Source organism: Monodon monoceros, unplaced genomic scaffold (genome assembly GCF_005190385.1).
Source record: "Monodon monoceros isolate NGI ecotype Baffin Bay Population unplaced genomic scaffold, NGI_Narwhal_1 Super_Scaffold_2, whole genome shotgun sequence".
NCBI lineage: Eukaryota > Metazoa > Chordata > Mammalia > Artiodactyla > Monodontidae > Monodon > Monodon monoceros.
Genome location: NW_021703776.1, coordinates 64,619,333 through 64,646,714, shown reverse-complemented (window position 1 = coordinate 64,646,714; position 27,382 = coordinate 64,619,333).

Sequence of the window (27,382 nt, the reverse complement as noted above, 5' to 3'; positions counted from 1 at the left end):
AGAAATCAATTTATTTATTTAAAATAAATTGAGAAATCAATTTATTTTTTCTAGAACCAATACGGATAAGAGTAATGGAATTTATTCCAAGAATATATACTATATAATTGGAAACTAATTTAGAATTTAGTTTACATTGCTTAGGGATATTTCATAAACCGCATAGCTGAGGGCCAGTGCCACCTTGTTCATAAAGCTGCTCTGACTTCCCCAGCTAGAAGTTGTCTTTTCCTTCTCCCAACCTCTTATCACACTTTAACGGTGCCTCTCTTGTGCATTTATAATTTTCCGCCTCACTCAAGAGCTAATTGTGTACATGGCTTATCTCCCCTGCTGACCAAGAAGCTCCTTTTGCGGACTGCTTCGTAGAGCCCCACAATGCCTGGCAGAGAGCATGCGTGTGCTAGACACTAAGATGATTGCCTTGGTAGAGTTTCTCATATCTCCTTGAGATTATTCATTTACTGTTATTATTGTCATTATTACTTAGCTTTTATTCATTGGCCAATATTTGTTAAACATCTACTATGTGTTAAGCACTTGGCATTGATTATTTCATTTAATATTCACAACAAGACTCTGAGGTAGATACCTTTTCCCCTCAGTTTACAAATAAAGGAACTGAGGCTTTAAGAAATGCTAAATAACTTGCCCAGCATCAGAACCAGTATTCCAAACTATGGGTGTCTCTTGCCCAAGCCTGTGCTTCAGATCACTAAGTGTCATCCTCTCAGGGGCTAATGAATAGACAAATACTCGCAAACCAGAAGAGTAGCCTCAGTGGTACCTTTGTAGTTCTCCATTCTGAGTCCCACTGTAGAGAAAATCACCCTCATAAATGAAAGACTTATAGGCCACCAGCCAATTGCTTTTTCTCCTACAGTTTGAGTGTGGAAGGCCCTCTTTGGCCTGTTCTGTCTGAGGTTGCTTTCACCAGCTACGCCCTGCTGTGACTGTAAGCCCTTGTTAAGTTTGGGTTAATTGCCAGTCTAGGCAGTGTTCTCCTTTAGAAAGTCCCTCCAGAAAGAACAGCTCAGAACTGGGAAATGGTTGTCTCTTTGCTCTCTGCTTGCCCAGCTGCTAATGGGGTTAGGAGGACGCCAACAACATATGCCACTCCAGATTCTTCTCATTTACAAAGTCTTGATGAGTTACACACCGGATGATTTTCAGCCTTTTGCCCCCTGTGGAGTCAGGACGTCAAACCAGCCAGTATCTATTGGGCACAAGCCACATGTAAGGACAGGGTGGCCCTAAGAACTCATTCACACTCATTTTGATTCTTCTTTTTCCTGGTTTTCTTTTGCCAGGGGCATAGAGTATGGTGAAGATTAGAACAGGAGATTTGAGTTCTCACTTTAGATCAGATACCACTCCATGCAGGCCATAGGCCAGCCACTTGGCCCCTCTGACCCCCAGTCTCCTCAGCTGGAAGCAGGAGGGTGGGCTGTGGCACTTCCTGCTCTCTCCTGCTTGATCTGGCTTTCTCATAGTGGGTGCAGCTCCCTAGGGAAAGAGTTTATCTGCAGTCTGAACGGGGATGGGGACTTTTGTAGCATATGGAACAACCCAGAACCATTGCAATACTGCTGGTATGTTTTACTTACCCCATCATCTCTGAGAATGTTCAGAAAACACAGTTCGTGGTAAGTGAATGGAATAAAAACAGAAATCCAAGTTGGAGTGGGATTTACACTCTGTAGACTTTTACTTTCAGGAGGTGAAACAGGCAGAGCCTATATATAGAGCTGTTCTAAGGGTGCTGGCCCTCACCTGACGGGGTTAGGGGTGGGAGAGGTCTCAGACTTCTGTCTCTGGTAAGTGACAAAGTCTTTGACCCAGATATGATGTGGTCAGGAAATCAACAAAGTCCTTCCTGAGACTCATGCCTAAGGTATAATTATATCCAAAAGGAGGTGATTTATGGGTCATCTTCCATTTTTAATAGCTTTAAAAATTATGTAAGCAAGCACATGTTCCTTTTTTTAAATTAACAATGCCTATGATGTTCTGAATCAATAGAATTTTTTTAAATGAGCATCACTGAACAAAGCAGGCAAGCATTCCCTCCCTCATGGAGCTTCCATCTAGGTGGCCACTGATGACAACTAAGGTAAAAAACCAGCATTTGCCCATCCAAGAACATAGCATTCCAAAATGAAGCAACTGCAATAAAGACCTTCTTACCCCATATGCCGCTGGGGCTGGCAGCCAATTAACAAAAAAGACCATGAACATGCTTATGGCGAATCATAACATGATATAAGTGTACCTGAAATATTTTACTTTAACTTAAAACATATAAATGCATATTAATTCACCATTTTTTTAACGTGAGACTAAAGCATTTTTTAGATGTGCTGGTCGGAGTTTTTAATGACCATTCTTAGACAAGCCCTGCCTAAAAGGCATCATCTGGAATTCCCAGTTTCAGTTTCTTCAAGTGGAATGAGATCTTGAAGGCCCTCAGGAAGCAATCCAAGTACAGAATGTTCCATTCTTTTGTGGTTGACCCACTCACACCTGGCTCGACAGCAGGTTTGATTTTGTTTTAGCAGCTTTTTCCCTCAGTCTTCTAAAGCATGCAACTTAGAGCATTTTCTTTTTCACACCCACATTTCATCAGTGTATATCATATGCGACCAAATTGCATAATTACACTAACAAGTATAACTGGCACATCCCCAAATCTCACATCACAACTGGTAGAAGCAGAAGCACAGGGGCATACCAGCAATTAGACGATTAGCTCGTATCAGCTTGGGTGTCAGTCAGTATATTCACAGGAAGGATGGCAAGCATTTCTTAATCTGGCAAGTCAGTTATGCAGTAATCAGTTTAGAGAACTCCTACTGTACTCCTGAATGTGGCCATAAGCACCCATTATTTGCATCCCCTAGAACAGTATTTCTCATTTGGAACCCTGATGATTTTACTGGGGGCTCAGGGGTCATTGGAAAGAGTTGGCAGCATGTCTGAATCTCCCTAACTTCCTTCAACCGTAGGAGCTGCACTTTTATCTGTTTTATACATCTGACTGCTGCGTTTGATTTCATTTTTAAAGAGAAGATCTAGAGAATGATTGTATCTTTAAGTAACGGCTATTGGGAAACTTTTGGAGAGGAAATTTTAAACTTTTAGTAGCCTGACATAAACCACCATAGATAGAGGACACCTGATAACATTTTAAAGTTTTTAAAAAGAGAGATGATTTAAAATGCCTGGTTTCCACCTGATTTCTTTCCATTAAGTGTTTCTGAATAGGCAGTGTATTCATTTCCTAGAACTGCCATAACAAAGCACCACAAACCAGGTGGCTTAAAACAGTGGAAATTTATAATCTCACAGTGCTGGAGCCTGGAAGTCCAAAATCAAGGTGTCAACAGGCCCATGCCCCTTCTGCAACCTGTAAAGGAAGCCTTCCTTTCCTCTTTCTAGCCTCAGGTGTTTTGCTGGCAATCCTTGGAGTTCCTTGGCCTGCAGCTGCATGTTTCCAATCTCTGCCTTTGTTATCACATGACATTCTCCTTGTGTGCCTGTGTCTTCACATTGCCATCTACTCATAAGAAAACCAATTACCTTGGACCAGGGGCCCACCCTACTGCAGTGTAACCTCATCTTATCTAATTACATCTGTAATGACCCTATTTCCAAGTAGGGTCACATTCTGAGGTACTGGCATCAGGACTTTGATCTGTATTTGGGGGGAACACAATTCAACCCATAAGAGACACTAAAGATTTTCTGGATATAGTTCTTCTCCCTGCCCTCCGCACAATTCCTAGACATTGCCAATGAACAAAACCAAGCCTCTCACCCTTTATAATGCCAGTGATGTCCCTGTGCTTGAATAAAACCAAAATAGGTCTCTGGGAGAATCCCTTAATCAAGGTGAGGCAGTATAGCCAGAAAAGACACTACGGTGAAAGGAGCTATCAGGTTTTGAATGCATACCCTGTATTTAGTCTTATGTTAAGCACAGCACATCCATTTTTTTAGACTTTATCTTCCCCAAAATTCTTATAGATGTCTATTATTTTATATACTTTAATTTTCAAGTAACAGAAAATTTGCGATTGTTAATTATCTTTAACAAGAATAAAATGTATTGGCTCCTATAACTAGAAGCTAGAATTGTAGACCTCAGGGCTGATTTAAACCAGGGGCTGTACCTCTGGAGTCCCTGGCCTCCACAGCTTTGTGATTCCCTGGACTCTGCCCTTGTCTGTGTGGCAGCTTTAGTGCTGAACGTTGCACACCACAACATCCCATGAAAGAGAGAGGGAGTCACTTTAGGATATGATCCCAGAAGGAGCAAGAGCATTTATAGAAGCACCCAGGCAACCTCTGCTTGTCTTCTTGGCTTGAATTTGAACACACACCCTGTTCTGAGCAAAATACTGTAAAAAAAAAAAAGGTCGGGGGGAGCAGGGGGTGCGGGCTCAGACCAATCAGATCTGCAGTCAGGGTGGCAGGGGAAGCATTAACCCGGGTTCAAGGACTGCCTGGAGGATAGGTGGATACTAAATAAAATTAGGGTTCTCTTACGAAGAAGGAGGAGGAAGGCAATGTCCGTGTAAGTCACCAGTAATGCCCACCTCAGCAGGACCAGTGCACAGATGAATAACTAAGATTTAGGGAAGTTAATCACTCCTTTCCAAAATCACATAGCTTGTGAGTGTTAGACTAACATTCAACACCGAAGGTCTCTGACTTTCTCATGTAGCAGGCTACCACCAGTTCCCTTACTGGAGTGGCTGAGCTCTTTGTGTGCTTTTTGGAGTAGTTATTTAGTCTCAGCTTCTTAGAAACCTGGTCTCCACACCCTTGATTGTGCACCTTCTTATAAGAGTGCCAAGAGCCCCATGTGATGTGCTTCCGTGAATGAATAAGGCTGCTGAGGCGTTGAGTGGCAAGAGAGAATTCTAGGAGGGCTTGTGCTGGGAGGATGGATCCCGCACCTGAATAGACAGCCTCAATAGAAGTACTGGATTGTTAGCTTCCCTTTTGTGCTTTAAAGCACTCTGAGCAAAATAACAGGGAGGCTGGCTCACCAAGTAAGAATATCTGAGAGAAAGAGAAAGAGAGAGAGAGAGAGAGAGAGAGAGAGAGAATAGAAAGGTACTCCCTCCAACTTTGCAGTTAGACCAGTTGGGTATTGGGTTCTTTTTTGGGAGAGACAAGATAATACCTTTATAGCCTCTCAGGAGGAACTTGCAGTGATAGAAACTGTGGTGGTGTCTATTATGGTTGAGCAGGAACAATTAATGTGCAAGATGGAAGAACTGAAACTTTCCTGCCTGCCCAGCATCTCACTCAAGTGATGAGAAATGAGGAATGAGTTTCCTCACACTCAGACCTTGGGTCTTTGTCTCTAACCCTTAGTTGAACTACTTCTACCGAGTTTCCTTTAGCATTTCTCTGGCTCTTGGCTATTTCAAGTTTTTTCTAGCAACACCAGTGGAGCATTGCAAAATCCAAAAGTTTTTCAAGGTCCTCCGTGAGCATCTGTATTGTCAAGGAAAAAAAATTGTTTTGCCCATTATTAACCTTCATGCTAATTGTTTCTTTTTTCATCTCCTAATCATCGAAAGCACATGTTTTAATTTCCATTTCAATCATTTCAATTACTTGCATCCAAAGCAGAAATAATCCCAATGTTATTAACTTTTATAATGCTCTAAAGTAAACAGCTCTTGACCTTACCTACCCATGCCTGAAGGTTCTCTTCCCTTGGAAGGCACTCCCACCAGGTTTGGTTTCACATGTGTGTTCAGGGAGAGGGAAATACTGTGAATGCTGTAAAGCTGGGGCCCTTCCCTACCTGCAGAGTTTCTAAAGAAAAGGCAGATGTTGTCCACTCCTCAGACCACTCTGGCTCCTGAGCCAACTGGGAGAGGATTTCAGCAGCCTTGATCCCGCTGTCTCCATTAGGGGAAGGGCTGAATTAAACGTGCACATAATAAGCCTGATTTGCAGGATGTCAGAAATGTGACTTGCCATCTGAGTTGTCCCCAGTTCTCCACATTCCTGCTCCTTGTCATGGTATCCCAATCTCTACAAGACCTCACTCTCTCTCCCTGTTGATACACATTTCTTCCAAGAGTGAGACCTGCCCTCAACCCTTGGCCTCACTCTAACAGGGCTCTCTCTAGCCCCTGTACCCACCCACATCTCCTGGGATCCTACCAGGAAAGCTAGATTCACATATTCCAAACATTTCCACAGTCAAAACTTTTCGAAGGAAGAAAGGAAGAAAGGGAGGGAGGAAGGAAGGAAGGAAGGAAGGAAGAAAGGGGGAAAAGGCTAAGGGGAAACTTAAAAGCAGGGCTATTCTCACTTAAGTAGGAGGGGACAACTTGATGTCCTGCCCCTTCGTCCTCTGAGGTGAATCCCTCCATCTCTTTTGAACACAGTGTAAAAATCACAGACCTGAAACCAAGAGATCTCTGGTGTGGCTGGGACTGTCACTTCACCCTGCATTCTGCTCTCCTGCCCCTTGCTTCTCTGCCTAGTAGTTGGAGACCCCAGGACTCCCTGAGTTTTTCATGTGTCTGGAAGATGCCCATGGAATTACCCTTCTTCTCACAGAGATGGAGCCCTTGCATGCATGAGAGTGTTACCCTCATGCTATTGCCCTGATTCTGGAGCTCTCTCCTCCCAAGGGCTTGTGTTGGTCATACACCTGTCACTGTAGCTCACCAGAGCACAGAAAGTATTTCCCAGAAAGCTTTTAAGGTGTGTGTATAGACAAGTTTGGATCACTGTTCTTCATACAATTGTGGTTTCACCACTAACTTCTCACCTTGGAGGGTTGGTGGGAGCTACAGTGCATCTTCCCACACCCAAGTTCCAAAAGAAGCACATAGACTTAGGGTCCTTCCTGTTCTTCAAGGAGAAAATGACCTGATCTTCCTGGAAGAAAGTGACTAGTCATTCCTATCTGGGGTGTCTTGAACCAAATGGATTAGTGTCCTTGAAACTGTCATAGTTGCACTCTGTTCCTACAAAATTCTAGCTATACAAAGCCTGTGACATTGTGAATAGTCATATCTAAGTGAGCTTGGAATACAGTCATTCCCTGCAGCCTGGACTTGTAAAGTCTTCTCCAAGTATGGTGAGTGGCATAAAAGGTAATTTCCAGTCTTATATGCTCTTTGAGGCCAGGGTTAACTAAGCCAAATGCACACCTTGATGTGCCTCTATCACGGTAGTGTTCCTCTGGGTTGCTGTAAAAAAACAAGGCAGCTCTGTGGAACCAGAGAGTTGGCACTGCACGCAACCCCTTTGCACAGGACAGTCTGCCATCATAATGGAGATCCTAGAGGTCTTGAGTCCATGAATAACCTCCACTGCTGGGTCTCTTGGATGCTTACTTCAGGTGCCAACATTCCTCTGCCTCTGATGCCTACCATTCCTACAGTATTTCAGCGTGGACTGTGTGCTCCTCGAGGACAAGGAAATCAAAGCAGAGCAAAGTGCTTTGAACATAGTATTTATGCCTGGTGTCTTTTTCGCACCTTAATTCACTGGCAAGCATTCCTCGTACCAAGTTGAGGAAAAGTAATCCAATAAATATATTTTAAGAATTTAAGACCTGCATCATAGAAGGCATCGAGCGTGGCCATTTCCCAAAGTCGAGCTCCCCAAAGGGCACGGAGGTGCTTGCCCTTTCTGCGTTTATGCCTCTCCAAACCAGACTCCCTAGAGCCCTCAACCACTCTCTATATGACTTGGCTTCAAATTACTTATGCACAGTATCCAACATGGCATGTATCAAGAATGATTCATCATAGCCTTGTTAAGTAGCTTGCCCCAAACTTGATCCGTATCTGCAGGTTGAATCAAACTGGAAGCAAGAATACCTTGGCATTCCCACTTGAATCAGTAGAAAACATTAGAGACTGGGACTTATACCATTGGCACTCCTGAGGCCTTTGGACTCACACTGAAACTACACCACTGGCTTTCTGAATCTCCAGCTCCCAGACCACAGATTGTTGGACTTCTCAGTCTCCATAATCAGCCATGTGGCTGACAGGGTATTGGTGCTCCAGCCTGCTGTCAGACCTGAGCCTCTGAAGTGGGAGAGCCAAGTTCAGGACATTGGACCACCAGAGATCTCCCGGCCCCCCATAATATCAATCAGCGAGAGCTCTCCCAGAGACCTCTATCTCAACGCTAAGACCCAGCTCCACCCAACGGCCAGCAAAATCCTGTGCTGGACTCCCCACACCAAACAACTAGCAAGACAGGAACACAGCTCCACCCATTACCAGAGAGGCTGCCTAAAATCTTACTAACTTTACAGACACCCCAAAACACACCACCAGATACAGCCCTGCCCACCAGAAAGACAAGATCCAGCCCCACCCATCAAATACAGGCCCCAGTCCCCTCCACCAGGAAACCCACACAAGAACTGAACCAACCTCACCCACTGAGGGCAGACACCAAAAACAACAGGAACTATGAACCTGGAGGCTGCGAAAAGGAGACCCCAAACACAGTAAGTTAAACACAATGAGAAGACAGAGAAATACGCAGCCGATGAAGGAGCAAGGTAAAAACCCAACAGACCAAACAACTGAAGAGGAAATAGGCAGTCTACCTGAAAAAGAATTCAGAGTAAAGATAGTAAAGATGATCCAAAATCTCGGAAATAGAATGGAGAAAATACAAGAAACGTTTAACAAGGACCTGGAAGAACTAAAGAGTAAGCAAACAATGATGAACAACATAATAAATGAAATTTAAAATTCTCTAGAAGGAATCAATAGCAGAATAATTGAGGGAGAAGAACTGATAAGTGACCTGGAAGATAAAAGAGTGGAAATAATTACCACAGAACAGAATAAAGAAAAAAGAATGAAAAGAATTGAGGACAGTCCCAGAGACCTCTGAGACAACATGAGAGGTACCAGCATTCGAATTATAGGGGTCCCAGAAGAAGAAGAGAAGAACAAAGAGACTGAGAAAACATTTGAAGAGATTATAGTTGGAAACTTCCCTAATATGGGAAAACATAGTCAATCAAGTCCAGGAAGCAGAGAGTCCCATACAGGATAAATCCAAGGAGAAACACGCCAAGACACATATTAATCAAACTATCAAAAATTAAATACGAAGAAAAAATATTAAAAGCAGCAAGGGAAAAGCAACAAATAACATACAAGGGAATCCCCATGAGGTTAACAGCTGATCTGTCAGCAGAAACTCTGCAAGCCAGAAAGGAGTGGCAGGACATATTTAAAGTGACGAAAGGGAAAAACCTACAACCAAGATTACTCTATCCAGCAAGGATCTCATTCAGTTTTGATGGAGAAATTAAAACCTTTACAGACAAGCAAAAGCTAAGAGAATTCAGCACCACCAAACCAGCGTTACGACAAAATGCTAAAGTAATGTCTCTAGGCAGGAAACACAGAGAAGGAAAAGACCTAAAATAACAAACCCAAAACAATTTAGAAAATGATAATAGGAACATACATATTGAAAATTACCTTAAATGTTAATGGATTAAATGCTACAACCAAAACACATAGATGGCTGAATGGATACAAAAACAAGACCTGTATATATGCTGTCTACAAGAGACCCACTTCAGACCTAGGGACACAGACTGAAAGTGAGGGGATGGAAAAAGATATTCCATGCAAATGGAAATCAAAAGAAAGCTGGAGTATCAATTCTCATATCAGACAAAATAGACTTTAAACTAAAGACTATTACAAGAGACAAAGAAGGACACTACATAATGATCAAGGGATCAATCCAAGAAGAAGATATAACAATTGTAAATATTTATGCACCCAACATAGGAGCACCTCAATACATAAGGCAAATGCTAACAGCCATAAAAGGGGAAATGGACAGTAACACAGTCATAGTAGGGGACTTTAACACCCCACTGTCACCAATGAACGGGATATCCAAAATGAAAATAAATAAGGAAACAGAAGCTTTAAATGACACATTAAACAAGATGGACTTAATAGATATTAATAGGACATTGCATCCGAAAACAACAGAATACACTTTCTGCTCAAGTGCTTATGGAACATTCTCCAGGAGAAATCATATTTTGGGTCACAAATCAAGCCTTGGTAAATTTAAGAAAATTGAAATCACATCAAGTATGTTTTCCAACCACAGCGCTATGACAGTAGATATCAATTATAGGAAGAAAAACTGTAAAAAATACAGTACATGGAGGCTAACAATACTCTGCTAAATAAGCAAGAGATCACTGAAGAAATCAAAGAGGAAATTTAGAAATACCTAGAAACAAATGACAATGAAAACATGACAACCCAAAATCTGTGGGAGGCAGCAAAAACAGTTCTAAGAACGAAGTTTACAGCAATGCAATCCTACCTCAAGAAACAAGAAAAATCTCATATAGACAACCTAACCTTACACCTAATGCAATTAGAGAAAGAATGACAAAAAAAAAAAAACCCAAAGGTAGCGGAAGGAAAGAAATCATAAAGATCAGATCAGAAATAAATGAAAAAGAAATGAAGGAAACAATAGCAAATATCAGTAAAACTAAAAGCTGGTTCCTTGAGAAGATAAACAAAATTCATAAACCATTAGCCAGACTCATCAAGGAAAAAAGGGAGAAGACTCAAGTCAACAGATTAAGAAAATAAAAAGGAGAAGTAACAACTGACACTGCAGAAATACAAAGCATCATGAGAGACTACTACAAGCAACTATATGCCAATAAAATGACAACCTGGAAGAAATGGACAAATTCTTAGAAAAGCACAACTTTCCAAGACTGAACCAGGAAGAAATAGAAAATATGAACAGACCAATCACAATCACTGAAATTGAAACTGTGATTAAAAATCTTCCAACAAACAAAAGCCCTGAACCAGATGGCTTCACAGGCAAGTTCTATCAAACATTTAGACAAGAGCTAACACCAATCCTTCTCAAACTCTTCCAAAATATAGCAGAGGGAAGAACACTCCCCAACTCATTCTACAAGGCCACCATCACCCTGATACCAAAACCAGACAAAGATGTCACAAAGAAAGAAAACTACAGACCAATATCACTGATGAACATAAATGTAAAAATCCTCAACAAAATACTAGCAAACAGAATCCAACAGCACATTAAAAGGATCATACACCATGATCAAGTGGGGTTTATCCCAGGAATGCAAGGATTCTTCAATATATGCAAATTAATCAATGTGATACACCATATTAACAAACTGAAGGATAAAAACCATATGGTCATTTCAATAGTTGCAGAAAAAGCTGTCAACAAAATTCAACACCCATTTATGATAAAAACTGTCCAGAAAGTAGGCACAGAGGGAACTTTCCTCAACATAATAAAGGCCATATATGACAAACCCACAGCCAACATTGTTCTCAATGGTGAAAAACTTAAAACCATTTCCTCTAAGATCAGGAACAAGACCAGGCTGACCACTCTCACCACTATTATTCAACATAGTTTTGGAAGTTCTAGCCACAGCAATCAGAGAAGAAAAGAAAAGAAAAGGAATCCAAATCAGAAAAGAGTAAAGCTGTCACTGTTTGCAGATGACATGATACTATACATGGAGAATCCTAAAGATGCTACCAGAAAACTACTAGAGCTAATCAATGAATTTGGTAAAGTAGCAGGATATAAAATTAATGCACAGAAATCTCTGGCATTCCTATACACTAATGATGAAAACTCTGAAAGAGAAATTAAGGAAACACTCCCATTTGCCATTGCAACAAAAAAGAATAGGAATAAACCTACCTAAGGAGACAAAAGACCTGTATACAGAAAACTATAAGACACTGATGAAATTAAAGATGATACAAACAGATGGAGAGATATGCCATGTACTTGGATTGGAAGAATCAACATTATAAAAATGACTCTACTACCCAAAGCAATCTACAGATTCAATGCAATCCCTATCAAACTACCAATGGCATTTTTCACAGAACTAGAACAAAAAATTTCACAATTTGTATGGAAACACAAGAGACCCCGAATAGCCAAAGCAATCTTGAGAAAGAAAAATGGAGCTGGAGGTATCAGGCTCCCTGACTTCAGACTCTACTGTGAAGCTACAGTAATCAGGACAGTATGGTATTGGCACAAAAACAGAAATATAGATCAATGGAACAGGATAGAAAGCTCAGAGATAAACCCATGCACATATGGTCACCTTAGCTTTGATAAAGGAGGCAAGCATATACGATGGAGAAAAGACAGCCTCTTCAATAAGTGCTGCTGGGAAAACTGGGCAGCTACAAGTAAAAAAATGAAATTAGGATGCTCCCTAACACCATACACAAAAATAAACTCAAAATGGATTAAAGACCTAAATGTAAGGCCGGACACCATAAAACTCTTAGAGGAAAACATAGGCAGGAAACTATGACATAAATCATAGTAAGATCCTTTTTGACCCACCTCTCAGAGGAATGGAAATAAAAATAAAAATAAACAAGTGGTACCTAATGAAACTTAAAAACTTTTGCACAGCAATGGAAACCATAAACAAGATGAAAAGACAACCCTCACAATGGGAGAAAATATTTCCAAATGAAGCAACTGACAAAGGATTAATTGCCAAAATGTACAAGCAGCTCGTGCAGCTCAATATCAAATAAACAAACAATCCCATCCAAAAATGGGCAGAAGACCTAAATAGACATTTCTCCAAAGAAGATAGACAGACTGCCAACAAACACATGAAAGGATGCTCAACATCACTAATCATTAGAGAAATGCAAATCAAAACTACAATGAGGTATCACCTCACACCGGTCAGAATGGCCATTATCAAAAAATCTACAAACACTAAATGCTGGAGAGGGTGTGGAGATAAGGGAACCCTCCTGCACTGTTGGTGGGAATGTAAATTGATACAGCCGCTATGAAGAACAGTATGGAGGTTCCTTAAAAATCTAAAAGTAGAACTACCATATGACCCAGCAATCCCACTACTGGGCATATACCCTGAGAAAACTGTAATTCAAAAAGAGTCATGTACCACAATGTTCATTGCAGCTCTATTCACAATAGCCAGGACATGGAAGCAACCTAAGTGTCCATCCGCATGATGAATGGAGAAAGAAGATGTGGCACGTGTATACAATGGAATATTACTCATCCATAGAAAGAAACAAAATTGAGTTATTTGTAGTGAGATGGGTGGACCTGGAGTCTGTCATACAGAGTGAAGTAAGTCAGAAAGAGAAAAACAAATACCATGTGCGAAGACATGTACATGGAATCTAAAACAAATAAATGGTTCTGATGCACCTAGGAGCCGGACAGGAATAAAGACACAGGCGTAGAGAATGGACTTGAGAACACAGAGAGAGGAAGGGTAAGCTGGGATGAAGTGAGAGAGTAGCATTGACATATATACACTACCAAATGTAAAATAGATAGCTAGTGGGAAGCAGCCGCATAGCACAGGGAGATCAGCTTGGTGCTTTGTGACCACCTAGAGGGGTGGGATGGGGAGGGTGGGAGGGAGACACAAGAGGGAGTGGATATGGGGATATATGTATATGTATAGCTGATTCACTTTGTTACACAGCAGAAACTAACTCAACATTGTAAAGCAATTATACTCCAATAAAGATGTTAAAAAAAAAAAAAAAGGCAGAACTCATTGTTCTTGCCTTTTGGGGGCAAATCCAAGCAAAATCCTTGAGCCTTGTCTGGAGCACCAGCCTTGAGAAGGCTTTTCTCCATCCACTGTCTCTGCAGCCCCAGGAGGAACCCTGAGGCGGGAAACAAGCATTTCCCATTCATCTGTCCAGTCAACATACATTTACAGTCTTTTTTTGTGGCAGCCACTGAGCTTGGGGCTGGGTACTGAAGGATGAATGGATTTCGTGGGACAGTGTTGTCAAGTTGACTCAGCAGACTGAAGAATTATGGGGACATTTCATCTTAGGAACATCCAAGAGACTATTGGATGTTAAGACATAGCGAGCACAGGACATAAAGGAAAGAATGAAATCAGCTCTTGTCTTTGCTCCTCACCTCTGCTCTCTGCATCCTCTCAGCACACTTTATTCAATCAACAGAAACATATACCCTGCAAAACCTTCCAGTTTTGTTTCACTTAGTATTTCCTTAGCATTCTCTTTCTCCCCCCGCCTTACCTCTACAAGAGTAAGCACAGTTAATCTTTTTCTAAATTACAAAGACTTTCAATTAGCAGGTTCTGAACTAATGACATTTTTTATCCATGCATCTCAAGGTACCCAGTTAGAAGTAGATAGACTCCTCAATCTTAATATATTTTTCCCCTCCATTCGTGAATCTGAAAGTGACAGAAGGGTATTAGCACATTCCTTTCTTTTAGCACTTATCACCCAATCCTTGAACTGATTTTCATTTGTCTCCCAGTTAATCAGAGATCTCCTTGAGGAAGGAAAAGAAGGAAACTAACACTGATTATGAAGGATACTGAGCCAGGAACTGTGTGGGAACCCTGTGTTGACAGGGGCTGTGTTTTATTAAACTGGGTGTACTAGTGCCTTGCCTGCCTCTTAATACCCACAATAAATGTTTTATGAATGAATAAGGTTTACCCTCTAAAGAGCAGGCCATTTTACATCTCAGCACATGTGTACCACCCGGGCCCATATAACTTCTTGTGTATAGTATCTGGTTACCTGAAACAATACCTTATATCATACAGGACTTTTCTGATTTTTATTCACATCCTTAAAGAGAGACACATATACACAAAAGTTCCTGGCACATAAAATTTGTTCAGTTACTAATTGATACGTACAGATGGTCATTAAATGAATTCTGTAAAATGGGTAATACCATTCTCCTTTTCATGGAGGTTACTGTATGTGTGCCCAAGCTCACAGCTCACGTTTTGGATTTGTGTTCAGGTTACATGTGTTGAGGACCTGCTATGTGTTGGATGTGCCATTAGGTGTTGTCTGTGTGTTTGTAATTTAATCCTACAACAACTCTTCAGAGTCTATATTAACGGTGTGATTAACTGAGGCCTTAAGAAGATAAATGAGTTTTATTTAAGGCCACGAGTTCATACTGACAGGCCCCCTTTCCAGTAGTGCTTCTTACAGCTCAAGCAACTAGTACTAGTCCTAGGAGGTGGACCCTTGGGATGAATCCCCCAAAGCTGCCTTACATGTTCTAAAGGAAGCATTTTTCTTTCCAAGTTTGCATCTGTATCTTTCTCACTGTAAGATGGTGCTCAACAGTGGGATAGTGGCCCAAGTTTCCACGTTATTCAAATTCTGCATTAAGAATAAATGCATCAACGATTAAATTGACATTAATGGATCAAGTGCAGTAGGAAAGCCAGAAACTCATTTTCATTCTGACCCCTTCCAATGACTAATAATATGATGGAGATGCAGGGAGAGAGAAAGAAACTAAAAGTGCCCCACATTCTCATCTCACACGTGAGCCTGTCTGAAAATGCCCACTGAATTTGTCTGCATGCCCTCCTTGTGCAGAAGGGAAGGGAGCATGCCCTTCCCACCCTGGAGAACATGCTCTGACCGTTTTTTCTTCCACTTGCCTGGTTGGAAAACAGCTGAAATTCTAAATACGACATGATTGGAATGTTGGACTTTCTCAGTGAGAGGGGAAAACACAGTTAAGTTTATTTTTAAAAATCAGTGAGATGTTTCTAAAAGCAGAATATTAAAAAGTGATATACCTGGGCAAGCTCTGTAGAAGATGATTTTATCCTATTTTAGTGGGTATTTCAATTATGGCTTACTCTTACGGGGAACGGTGCCCTGGAACACGGAGTGAGTAACGAAGCACGGCATGTGGCTTGGGAGGCTTCCCACTAAATGCAACTCATCAAATTAAAAGCATAAGTAATTTTAATGACAGCACAGAGAAACGAACCTTCAAAGGTTAGGAAATTTAAAATAGCTTTAACTTGAGGGAATTGCAGGGAGGTAGGCTTTCAACTCTTTTCATCTTAAAAAGGCACATCCTAAAATATTACAACATACGCATGTGGAATAAAATTCACTGAATCTGTAATTCGGAAGCAAAATATAGCTTTTGAATTTCCGAACATTGACCTGCTATTGATATTATTAACAAAACTGCCTTGGGCCCCAAATAGCCCACCTAGAATTTCTAGACACATCCGGGGCCATGGATGCTCCCTGGTCAATGGCAGCTGGCCTGTAGGTGGGGGAATCCAGCACACCACAGTATTCAGCTCAGTTGCAAGAGAAACAGAGAGAGAGGGAACGAGCTCATGGCTGCTCAGTGACTAAATGTGTTTCCCACCTCTTTTTCCTTTGGGTTGACCAGTTCCCCTCACAGCAGGGATGCTACCTAATGAGCAACATAATCCCCAAACATAATTTAGGCCCTTGTGGAAATGCATTATTTATTAGGCCGCTTGGATCTCATGGAGCAGAAGACTATTCATTTTCTCAATTCTTCCCAAAGGGGTGTGCAAAGCTGACGGACCTCCTTACACTTTGGGAATCAGTCATTGACCAGATAAGCATTGGCCCGTATTTAGAGGACTGATGGGGCAGTGGTGTTTTTCAAGTGCATTTGGAAACCAATATGATGGATTTGGCTACCATAACTTTAATACTTAATATGACAGTACGCCTTTGCCAGCTACTTTTATATTGTTCTGCTGCAGTGACTTTAAGACATATCCTCTTATAAATTCTTCAGCTGATTGAACCATTCATTGTTCATTCATTCAGCAAGTATTGACTGGGTCCCCACCATTCAGAGCTGGACCACACTGAACCTGGAGCTTGAGGACTTTAAGGTGCTTAATAAAGGTTTAGAAGGTGCTACTGAGGTCGTGGTATATTTGCCCATTAAGAAATAGTTCTACAACAATTTTGTTTATTTATTTATTTATTTTGGACTGTGTTGGGTCTTCAGTGCTACGTGCAGGCTATCTCTAGTTGCGGCGAGCGGGGCCTACTCTTCGTTGGGGTGTGTGGGCTTCTCATTGTGGTGGCTTCTCTTGCTGCGGAGCACGGGCTCTAGGCACACGGGCTTCGGTAGTTGAGGCACACAGGATCAATAGTTGTGGCTCACGGGCTCAGTAGTTGTGGCACACGGGCTTGGTTGCCCTGCAGCATGTGGGATCTTCCTGGACCAGAGCTCGAACCCATGTACCCTGCATTGGCAGGCGGATTCTTAACCGCTGTGCCACCAGGAAAGTCCTGACAATTTTAATTACAACCTGGAGTGAGAAATTTTCACTAGTGTCTTAAAATGTATTCACCTTCTTTCAGAAAACTCAGATATGGGAGGCAGGAGGCTGCACAGGAGAAGTGATCCTAGCAAATTAAAAGGAGATGGCAGTTTTCTGCATTTATCAACTCATCTTATGACCTTCTCCTTTATTATGTTTATCTGGTTAATTATATTGAGTGTTTTACATATCTTTTATAAACAGCATATACTTAAAAAAAACTTAGCCTGACCACCTTTGTGCTGTAATTGGAACATTTAGTTCCTCAACATATGATATAATGTCTAATATGCTGAATTTAAATCAATAATTAAAATTTTCTTGTCTTCCTCTTCTATTAAAAAAAAAAAAATGGAGATGGCAGCATCTACTCTTCCACCTACACAGGAGGGGAAGGCAAAGCTCAGCAATATGGCTGGCCTTGGACTGGGAAGTGAGTCCACACCCCAGTCTGCAGCTACCCACACTGAGGTCAGTCCTCCAAGATAGCTGTAAAGAGTATGGGCTTTAGTGTCTTGTGCATCTTCTGTTTGGTCCCCAGTCTGCTACTTACTAGCGGTGCAACCTTGAGTAAAGCTCTTAACTCTCTCAATTGCCCTTTCTTGGTAATGTGAGGATGATAACATCTCCACCACTAGAGCAGGTACAGCACTTAGCTCAATGGCTGGCCAGAAAAAACGTCCCATGAGTGCTGGTCGCCAGTGGCTGGAGTGGCTATGCTGCCACTGCTGTCTGTCACTCCTGTTGTCCTAGTGCATGGTCTACATTTGCGCACGTGCACAAGTGCACACACACACCGGACAGCTCTGTATGTGTCAGATGTATAGAATGTACATTCTTGCCATTCAGAAAAGCTCTCTTTCACATTCACTCTAGTAGCAAGAGGCTCCTCAGCAGAGGTTGTCTGATTCCCTGGGGCCTCTCCAAGCAGCCCGATGGGTGGGATGATTGGCTGCAGCATTTTTAGACCACAGTTAGTATTTACAGCCAGGACTGGGAATAGGGGTGGGGGATGGTTGGCCGACTCTAGAGGCAAGTGTTATTAACCAGGCAGTGGGAACCAAGCAGGGCCTGAAATAGATGTCGACATTATCTTTTGGTTGCAGGGTGTCACTGCCCTGCTGCTTTTGTTGTCAGTGCTTCCTGGATCGGGGTTTAAAAAAAAGGCAAAATTCACCGTTCTTATCAGAGACTCAACTTTTCAAATATAGAATGCGTTTATGTGTCACTGATGCTGTTGGAATTGCCTTCTGCACCTGATGTATACAGATGGTTCGTTTTGACTGGTTACACTGAATGATTTGCTTAAAGTCCTATTGATTGGGTGGAGAAGGGTAAGCATTACTGTCAAAGCCCTGGAGTCTGCAGGATAGAAGGTAGGGGGAGAGTCAGAATGTCTTAAAATAAGCCTGTTCTTGGAAAGAAGTGCAGGTGGCAAGAGACAGCCAGCCTTTTGTTTTCTGGGGCAGAGGAAAGACACATTTATGAATCCTGGAGTTAATCTTGAAGCCTCACTTGAACCAAAGGAGCTTAACAAGTGGCAAGAAATAAAACTTCTGAACCTTCTTTTCCCTCGTTTGCCTTTTGAGATTTCAGAGATTTACCAACACCCAAGGAAAATGATAAAGCACTAAGAGGTTAAGTTTGGATTTCTGAATAATCAGAAGTGGATTGTTGTGATTTACTCATATTGAATTTAAGTCTGGCTTCCCAGAAGAGTTGAGAGCCAGTCACCTATTTTCTGCATTTGAATCCCAAAATCTCTCCCCCTTGAACCTATTACAGTAATTGAAATGACAGTCCTAAGAAGTAACCAATTCCTTTAAATATGTACATAGCCTGTGGGCCTCTATCAATCATTCATACTCTGGTATGAACTAGTTCCTTCAAGTTTGATGTCTAGAGTTATACTCATTGGATGGGAGGAAGGGGCATGTGTTTTGCAAAAAAAAAATAAAGCAGTCTGGTACTGTCTCCCAAAAGTAGGACTGAATGTGATACCACAGTGGGTAGTTCTAGGCTACCTGTGTACTGTAAGCTTCCAAATCTGCTCCTCCAGCTTCGAGCTTTATGTAATCCCGGTCAACAATGAGATGTAGTAGACTGCAGATGAAAGAGAGAAGCAGAACACCCAGCTACACTGAGGGGATGACTGGGTGCTCAGAAACGTAGACTTCATTCATTCACTGAATATTTACTGCTCTGTGTCTGGTGCTGTGCTAGGGGGTTTTGGTCCTGGGAGCAAGAAAGGGCAGCTCTAGCCTTTACTCAAACCATACCAAAAAGGAATTTGCAAAATTACATTTCGAAGATACACATGAGAAAGTCTGTGCTCAGCTTACACAAAGTTGCACAACTAAAGAGTGGTGGATTTAGAATTTGCCTCGAGCTCTGCCTGACATGTGACCATGCACGTGCCCATACATCACGCTGCATCCCTCTTAGAGCTCAGAAACCACCTGGAAACTCCCAAGTTACAGTTGTCTGCTGAGGTTTACAACTGGTGATTTGAACTGTTTGAGTGAATCCTATTAGCTGTGGGTCCCTCTCACAGGTGAAAACTGGAAATTGATTTTTCAGAAAAGCAACAGAAGCAGCTGCCCCAGACGTGAACTTGGAGCCATATTCCAGGGATGCCACGTCCATCAGCATGGCCCATAGTTCTCTTCTCTCCCATTGGCTGGGACGTGGGTTTTGGTTGCCAAAGGTGGTGAGGGCCTGAACGTGCTATTCACCAGCCTCATCTGGCAGGAATCACTCAGCTTCTTTAAACTGGAAGCGAAAATCCACTCAAAGGGAAAATGAGAACAGCACTTTCCATTGTGTCAAGGGGAGTTGAGGAAGAAATGGGGAACATAGACACATGAAATGTCTCAATCACTCCTTGGTCTTTCCCAAGTCCTGGTCCCCCCATTTTTTGGTTTGATAGAAAACAGAGTGTACCTTTTACACTTTTCTAGATACTCTGCCAAAAATGGTGGAGTGAATCCAGGGAAATCAGTAGGTTAATTAGGATATCTGCATGGCTCTTCAACAGCAAGAAGCATAATGAAGCCATACTGTGGATAGTTAATCATGACTTCTCTCAAGGGAAGGTTATTAAGCTCCCCGCTTGGTGTTAGTGTAAGAATCAGCCTAGGAAGACTCTGGAACTTTACTAGCACTAATTTAAACAAGGTTTCCTGTACGTGGGATTGTTGCTGAGCAGCAGATTCTAAATTACATCCCACGGAATACATGTTCGAGATTTTGTAAGCAGGTAGCAGTGTTCTGCGATCCAACAAGTTTGAGGAAACAGTAAGTTAAGCAAGGAATCTTGAATTTGCTAGTTGTTTATAGATTTCCAATATATCCTTTGTGTTTTTCCTTGGCCATTAAACTTGTTGCCAAGGAGCATCTCTTGAGGCAGGATAGCCTCGTGATTAAGGAGTCTGGAGCCAGATAGTCTGGGTTCAAATCCCTACTCTGCCACTCATTATCTGTGTGACCCTCAGCAAGTTGCCTCAGTTTCCTCATCTGTAAAATGGGGATCATAATAGTATCTACCTCCTAGGGCTGTTGACACAATTAAATGAATTAAACCATATAAGACATTTAGAACTATGCCTAGTACATAGTAAGTGCTCTCTAAGTGGCAGTATTATTGTTATTATAATTTTTGAAACTAAAAGACTGGGCATCTAAGCACCTACAGACAACTTCATAGGGACCAATCTCTTCAGGGCTAATTGTTTGTTGTTTGCTTCAAAATAAGTTACAGGGATTTCTTCTTCTCCAGCATGTGTGGAATTAGGACAAAATTAATTTAAAAAGCAGGAAACACAATGAATTATGGGATTCCATTGCATTAGATATATAGAAAACTACAAATCATGAGAGTCAAATAGGAACTTGAACAATAATAGTTTAGAAACATTGAAGGACAGCCTCTGGCCTCAAAACTTAGTGTGTGAAATAAAAGTACCAATTACCAATGGCAGGTCATATGGTTCCCACTTGCCCCTCCATATTGAAAGCACACATGAATGCAGCCTTCGGTAGAGTAAGAACAAGGCACTGACCACTGGGTTTCTCTCCATCCTCTCCTTCTTCACAGTAAGGCGAGAAGGAGGAGAGGGGAAGGTTTAATCATGTGAGATTTAAGTACAATTCTGAGTGAAGCCCAAAGCTAAAAAGGCAAAGACCTGAAGTTAACAATGCTGGTTTGAGTGGGTTGTTTCCCCCACGGGACTCTGGGGACCCATGAGAAAACTTACCCTAACCCTGCCACATGTGAGATAAAAGGAAAACTTGCCCACCATACTCTTCAGAGGCAGGAGTCCAGTGGGACCTGGGCCCTAATCTCGCCACTAACAGAATGCATGACCTTGAGCCAGTCATTCCTGGCCCAAGCCTAGTTCTTTTGTAAAACAAGGGGACCCGCGTGAGTCTTAGCCCTGCCCTCCCGTGGGACAGTCTTCCATTGTCCTGACAGCAGTGAATTGTGCTGAGGCCTACACAGCAAGGTAGAAATGAGGACAGAGTCTCTGTCGGTCACGAATTCAGAGGTTTCCCCTCCCTCCGCCTCCTTGCCTTGGGCGGCCGCGATCTTCCTTATGTAACTTGGTCAGGAAAAAGAGGGCAGGAAGGTAAAAATATTACCCCACAGTTGTAGCCAACCCAGTACTGAGCTGGGTTCTGGCGTTGGAGGAACGAAGATGAAGGCGACTCAGAGGGAAATGGGAAGGAACGGAACGCACGTAAAATCGAGATTGAGTCCTCTGGCCCGGGGCGTTCATGCATATTTGGTCCTCCATGTGGCTGCTGGGTCTGGGCTGGAAAAGATGCGGCGGCGGGAGGGGGGAGCGCTGGGAGGGAGATGCATCCATCACCATGGCTCAGAGCGTTTAATTTTCCAGAGACTGTCATTAAATGAATTTCTGCTGCAGCCTGGCAGCCCTCGCAGACATTTGTTGGAAGAAAATTACAAGGAGCTGATTTGTCGGAGGTAATAGCTAGGCGGGGCTCCAAATTCTTAATGGCAAGTGGACCGTTTGCCTTTTAAAATACTGCTTGTTAGAAAATTCATTTTCTGGCCTGTCTTTGCAATCAGAGTCAGAGGGGTTGGGGAAATGTGAAAAAAAAAAAAAAAACGGCAAAAAAGCTTGCTGGGCTTTCAGGCCTGGAATTGGGGCCAAGAAAATTGAAATGAGTAGGGGGCAATACAGGGACCAAATGCTAGGGATTGAATGATGGGGTGGGAGGGATGCTGGGCATAAGGGAGGATGCTTTTCCTGGAAATTTCTGGCCATTACCTGCCAGGACTAGCATCCTTTTATAATTTAAGATCTTCTCTTTTGCTGCAGCAGCCCAGAGAGGCCCGGCAACCCCCTGCACAGGGAGGATCCTAGAGGCTGGGCTGGGAGCTATGTATAGAAGGCAGGGTTGCTCTTACTGAGAGAGTCGTCATGAAAAAAATGATCGCTCTGTTTGTTCCTTGAAGTATAAAAATGATTTTATTTTTAGACATTACAGTGTTTTTTAAAAAAATCTACTGGCAGTTGTCTTCAAATGAAGCCATGGAAAGTGCAGCCAAGGATGGGTGCAGGCAGGAAACTTTGTAGGGTGTCAAGGGTTCCTCAGCCTCAGCGCTATTGACATTTGGGGCAGATAATTCTTTGTTGGGGGGCTGTCCTGGGTATTGTAAGATGTGTAGCAGCATCCCTGGGCCCGACACCATAGATGCCAGTAGCACCTCCCCACCTCCAGCTGGGGTGGCCAAACATTACCAAATGTTCCGTGGGGGGCGAAATTATCCCAAGTTGAGACCACTGCCCGGAAAACACAACCTTTCCCATGGCCCCTGCATTCAGTTTTTCTTCACTGATCACCTATCCCCCAGACCACTGGTCTTCCCCTGTGCCCACTTTGTATCCACTTCTCCACCCTGCGGGGGCACCATTCCCCCTCCATTGTCTGATCGCCTCTAAGATGAAGTGCTTTCCACCCTCCTCTTATCCCCCATAATATGCAGTAAGTTTAATGCACACTGTTCTTGTCATGAAATATTTGCATTGTATTTACCAAATACATATTCTTTAAGGAAAAGTTTGCCAAATGTGCTGCTTCAGCAGGAGAAAACACATTTCCACTCAGTGTTTCCATTTGGTTTTGTTTACGTGTGTTTTTTTTAAGGCAGCGCCAAGAGGACATATTTGTCCTGAGATCTCTGTGGTTCTGGGTTTTGGCTTTGGGGTTTTGTTTGTTTGTTTTGTTTCGTTTTTGTTTGTTTGTTTGTTTGTTGTGTACAGCTTAGATTTCTTTTACTCTCACCCCAGAGCACCTACATATAAGGTGGTGGTGATTCGTACTGAGTGGCCACAGGTTCTAGCCCATGGACTTGCAAGCTTCTCGTTCCCAGATCCAACATACCTCCAAAGAAGAAAGAAGAACATTTCTTCTAGGAAAGATGAGCTAAACCATGAAGTCAAGACCAGGGCTGTTGGACCACTGGCTGAGATCTACATGTTTAGTAAGATCTAAATTTAGTATTGGAAGCGAAACCTAACTGGAACAGGTAGAAGTTAGATTAACAATCATTCTAATACACAGCTCAGAAGGCCATCTCACTCTTTGTTTAGAGGCTTTGGCTCCTGCAGGAGGAATCCATCCTCCTTGGCCTGGAACAGAAGGCTTCTGTGATTTGCCCACAGAAACTTCATCACCAGTCTTTCCTCTGGCCAGTTCCCTCATTGTCTGTGTTCCAGCTATACAGAACTATTTTCAGTTTTCCAAACATGCCAGGCTTTTTCATACCTTTTCCAGGAATGTCCCTCCTCTTTTCTCTTCTACCTGGGAAATTCCTACGCATCATTCTTGACCTAACTCAAAAGATCTTATCTTTGGTGCTACCTCTCTGCCTAATAACCTATGGTATATTATGGTTCTTCTCCTGATATATTACAATGATTTATGTTCCTTTCTCAGTTTCCAGTACTGACAACAAAGTAGACACCGCCTGAACGTAATCGAATGAACTAATGCATGATCCCAGTCCCAAAAAAAGTTATTTAGAATTTGCTGTTCTTGAGAAGAGTTTAAAAAAAAAAAAATGCATTCACTAAAGTTCTAAATTCCAGAAGGTGCCTTGAAAATTCCAAGATTCCCCACCCAACCTCTTCCTCTTTGGAAAGCCTAGCCAAATCCAAGCCCATAGACCAGGTCCCCTGCTGCTGCAAATCCAACCATCACCGGGTTTTTGTCATGGTTTCTCTTCTTCTGTGATTTTCAGTTGCCGTGGCATCATTGGGATTGTCTTCTCTAAACTGAAACTAAGTTTCCTCTTTACCTTTGCTATTCTACCTGAAGATGTAATACTGACATAGAAGACTTTCCTGCAAGATAGGAGTCCAAATTCAGAAGATACTTCACCCATTGTTAGGTTAACGAACCCATTAGTTCTCGAAGTTGCGTTCTATTCTGGGAGTTTGAATAATCTCTCTCTATTTTCATTCATTAATTAATTGGCATCTAGGGGATGTAGAAAAGAAAAAGGTATAGTTCCACCACCAAGGGATTCACAGTCTAGTGAGATCATTATCTAATGTTTCCACTGCCCAAAAAACATGCTCTCGTAATCATGTGCTGGGAATAGGGAAAGCCTGATGGAAGGAGGGAGAGCGTGTAGGGAAGCCCAGACAGACTGCACAGGGGGTTGTGAAAGTGAAATCCTTGGATGCCTGTGGGGTGCCCTTCTTGATTACATCCTCTTCTCATTCATCTTCCCTGACCGCTTTAATTGGGGTTCTTCTTACTTATTATCACCCTTAAGAAAGATGGAAGGTACATTGAGAAGCTCCGTGAACACTTTCCATAGGCAACACGTCGTTAAGATGAAGTTTTAAGCTAACCCCCAGCCATTTAAAAAAGCTATCATGAAAGATAAATGTGCAATGGAGGCTTTTAGACCTTGATTCCTGCTGAGAGCCAAGGGCAGCATCCACAACGGAAGCGTGTGCTGTCGCCCGGAACTCAGACACCCATTGCCCCTTGATACCTTCCCAGCAGAAGCAAGTTAATCGTTAAGCCAGAGTCATTTGTAAGATGGAGGTTTTCATGTTTTTCTTTGTCTTCCTTGTTTTCCTTTTCTTTTCCTTCTCTCTCATGTTTGGGAAGGTTTCTTAATTTTCAGAAGGAAAAGATCCCAGAATCCAAGAATAAAACTAATTATAATGACAAAATGACCAAAATGAGAAAAATGACAAATAATCTGTAGGCTGAAATTTTCCCAAAAGCCAGGAATAAATAAAATGTCTCTTAAAGTGCCTGGTGGAGGAGGCTGATAAAAGAAACTCAATTATCTGTTGTTTCTTCTTCAGTCTGTGATATCTGACTTTAAAAGGGGAAAAATGGTAAAAAAAAAAAAATTTTTTTTAAGGATATGAAGTAAAATAATAAATAGAAGTTCATGAGCGTCTGTGAATTTGGAGGTTGAGAGAAAATGTATTCATAGTAAAATAACTAATGAGTCAGTAGCTTTGCTTTCAAGAATAGATCATTCAACTTAGCCTCCTCTCTTATGTTAAACTGCTTCAGCTGGACAATTGGACACCTACCACCTACTTATTATTATTGGAACTTTTAAGCGCTTTACTCTAAATAGATACCCTACTTTGTTTCCCTGAAATTTGCCTCATTCTCATAAGAAAACAGGAAAAAAGCAATTAGCAAGGAGGAAATATAGAGAATTCCAAGTGTTTGATGGAGAGTGAGGAAGGTTCCATAAGAAAGGGAAGGAGATCTGGCCCATGCAGAGAAGTCCTACCACTCTTTAAATAGACCTTACCTGTGCAATTTCTCATAGCTAAAGCCCAGCAAATGCCCTAGAGTCAATGTGATCCTTCTTCAGAGGAGTTTTTCAAGAGACATACAACCTTGAAAGATAAATGACTACCATAAATATGGGGATTTTTACAGTGAATCCGCTATGGTCCAAATACTTGTATCTCCCCAAAATTAGTATGCTGAAACCCAAACCCCCATAGATGATAGTATTAGGAAAGGGGCCTTTGGAAGGTGGTGCTCAGGTCATGGGGGCAGAGCCCTCATGAATGGGATTAGCGTTCTTATAAAAGAGGCCCCACAGAGGTCTCTAGCCCCTTCTACCATATGAGGACACGATGAAAAGATGCCAGCTATGGACCAGGAAAAGCGTCCCCACCCAGCGTGCTGACACCCTGATCTTAAACTCTCAGCCTCCAGAACTCTGAGAAATAAATTTCCATTGTTGGCTATATGCTACCCAGTTCATGGTATTTTGTTATAATAGCTCAAACAGACTAAAACAGAATCTTATCTGGACCCTTGCTCCACTGAAGAACATTTTGGGAACTTTTCTGTGTTGAAAATAAGGGATTTTAGAGAACTCGTTTGATAGTTATTGAATGCCTATGGTATACCAATTATTATACTTGACTTGAGCCAAGTGCAAGAAACAGACCCTCATTAGCTGTCAGGGAGGTCACAGACTAGGTGGGAAGGGAGTAGTAGTAATAATAGTAATAGCAATAACAGCAACAACAACAACTATTATTATTATTTGAAGGTAGAGTACCGTTATTATCCCCCCTTTACAGTTGAAGTAACTGAGGCCAAGAGAGGTTAAGTAACTTGATAAAGCCACATAGCTACTAAGTGGCAGAGCCAAGTTCTAAAGGCAGGTCTGGTCCAGTAATCCAGCCCCTAACCACAAGGCAGCACTGCTTCTCAGGGACATGGAAATTGATCACCTAAATGTGCTCATAGAGGCCTATAAAAAGAGCTTTAGGTGAACAGAGAATAGAGTGACTTGCAGTGGGGTCAGAAAGGACTTCTCAAAAGAGGTGACAGTTCAAGAGAGACAAGATAGTCAGTCTAACAACAAAAAAGTTAAATGGCAGAAAACAACCTGAAATTCTGTTCATAAATTACTGTTGTGGAGAGTGATTTAATATGCATATGTTTTTTTTAACTTTATTTATTTCTTTAGTTAGTTAGTTAGTTGTTTTTTGGTTGAGTTTGGTCTTCGTTGCTGCGCACGGGCTTTCTCTAGTTGCAGCGAGCGGGGGCTACTCTTCATTGCGGTGCGTGGGCTTCTCATTGCGGTGGCTTCTCTTGTTGTGCAGCACA